This window comes from Aptenodytes forsteri, unplaced genomic scaffold (assembly GCF_000699145.1).
Source record: "Aptenodytes forsteri isolate BGI_AS27 unplaced genomic scaffold, ASM69914v1 Scaffold257, whole genome shotgun sequence".
NCBI classification, from domain to species: domain Eukaryota; kingdom Metazoa; phylum Chordata; class Aves; order Sphenisciformes; family Spheniscidae; genus Aptenodytes; species Aptenodytes forsteri.
Window position 1 is genome coordinate 4018566 of NW_008795194.1, and position 1736 is coordinate 4020301.

At 43.0% G+C, this 1736-nt stretch overlaps 1 long non-coding RNA gene across 1 annotated transcript; it reads right to left on the bottom strand.

Moving 5' to 3' along the window:
- Positions 1-229: 229 nt before the first annotated feature.
- LOC103898359 lies at positions 230-1334 on the bottom strand. The gene is made up of 2 exons (XR_657546.2): positions 464-1334; positions 230-358 (listed from the first exon to the last, which is right to left on the bottom strand). It is a non-coding gene; the product is annotated as an uncharacterized LOC103898359 (long non-coding RNA).
- Between the last annotated feature and the right edge of the window lie 402 nt (positions 1335-1736).

Below are 1736 nucleotides of genomic sequence, written 5' to 3' on the forward strand. Positions count from 1 at the left end.
AATTGTATCATTTAAACAAAATACTTAAACTGCCTTTCTATGTGTTTATTTGTCTTTGGTTTAAGTATAGGCAAATTAGTAAAAAAAAAAAAAAAAAACAAACCACCAAACCTCTGTAGAATAGCCACTGAAGAATTTGGTATCAAGGTCATTAGAGAATATTAAAGAATAAGTTGTTCAGAAACAAGGCAGCTAATTAACACAGTTTTCTGTAATTTCTTTCTATCCATGGTTCCCTTTTTCAGGTTGCAGATGTCGAGTGGCCTCTTGACTGAAATGAATAATGGTGGTGTTGAATGGTATCCTCAAGACATGATTAAGAGTTGTGTCCTTTATCTCCTTGCCCTGTTACTTTTTTCTTTTAGGAGAAAAATAAGTGACTACATTCCTGATATTACTAAGCTTTCCATAATGTATGTGGCTTGTTACTTAATCTTTCTATGGATTTTGTATGAAAACTTACTCTTACACCTCCCAAAATCCCGCTTAATGTTTTTCCTGCTTCAACTCTTGGAAACTGAACACAGAAAATAAAAAATTGTATTACTTAATGAATTCCCGAACTGTATTCAACCGCATTCAGAATGCGACTTGCAGGTTCAGCTGAGAGAATAAAGCATTTTCTTCTGAGAAGCTTATCCTAGAAGTTACGCTTCTAGGATAGAACCTTCCCTGGAGGTCTCTGCTTCGATAGGAAAACAGCCATGGCTTTTTGTATGCCAGGGTCCCCAAAATGATCCTTTGCTGCACAACGATGCTACCAAATCTGGAACTGCCAGTTTGAGAAAAGGGGAAAACATAAACCAGCATCACACAGCCTGTTTGTCTTTGCTTAAGAAGTAGCGTAGGCTCAATAATTCGATTTCTAGAATCCTGTAAATCTCTCTACTTTTTCCAGGGATTTTGCCATTTTTTCCCCCCTTCTTTTATTGAAATTTGCTGGTAGTGGCATCTAGCTCTCCAGGGATTTTAACTGATTTTCTTGGGCGACAAAATACATTTCCCGTCTTGTAACCATGAACTAGACAGCAGGGCTAAGCTGGAGGATTTAAATAGGGCAGCCAGGAGGAGTCCAGTTTGCTAAGAGAGGCCTCAGAGCCATCCCCGGAGGACAGGACAGCGCGCCAGCCCTGGGGACAGGGAGTGACCAGGCTCTAGCAGAAGGACCAGGGTGCCAGAAGCAAGTCATTAACTAGAGAGGTGAGTCTGCAACCTGTCTCCTCTGCAGCAGGGTGACCTGTGCCACCCAGTAGCTTCTCTACAGAAGACAGTCCAGCCTGCCGTTTCCAAAGGTGTGTCTAAGCCATCAAGGATGTCATGAAAGCTGTGATGGAGGATCTACAGAAAAAAAAGAAAAAAGAAAGCTAATACAGATTAAACTAAGGGAGTAATTTCTCTGGCAGTTTTCAAGAGTATGTAATGTGTTTTTTTCAACAACCTCCCATTATTGGATGACAAAGACCAAATCAGCTAACGCAATGAAAGCTGAGGGGAGGGTGACAGTGCAATGTTGGGTATCGTGCTTGCGTTACCAAGCCAGCGTGAGGAAAGGCCCTTAGCGTGGCTGCTGGCAGCCCTGCTCTGTACTTACGCCCGGGTCTCTCAACGGCATCCCTTTGTCTGACATCACCCTCCCACCCGTGGCACGGAGGTCCCTCTTGCTTGAGCACATCCCCGTTGTTGCCCACGTGCCTTCCAGTTTATTAGACCTGATCTCATGACCGAAGCCCGTTACT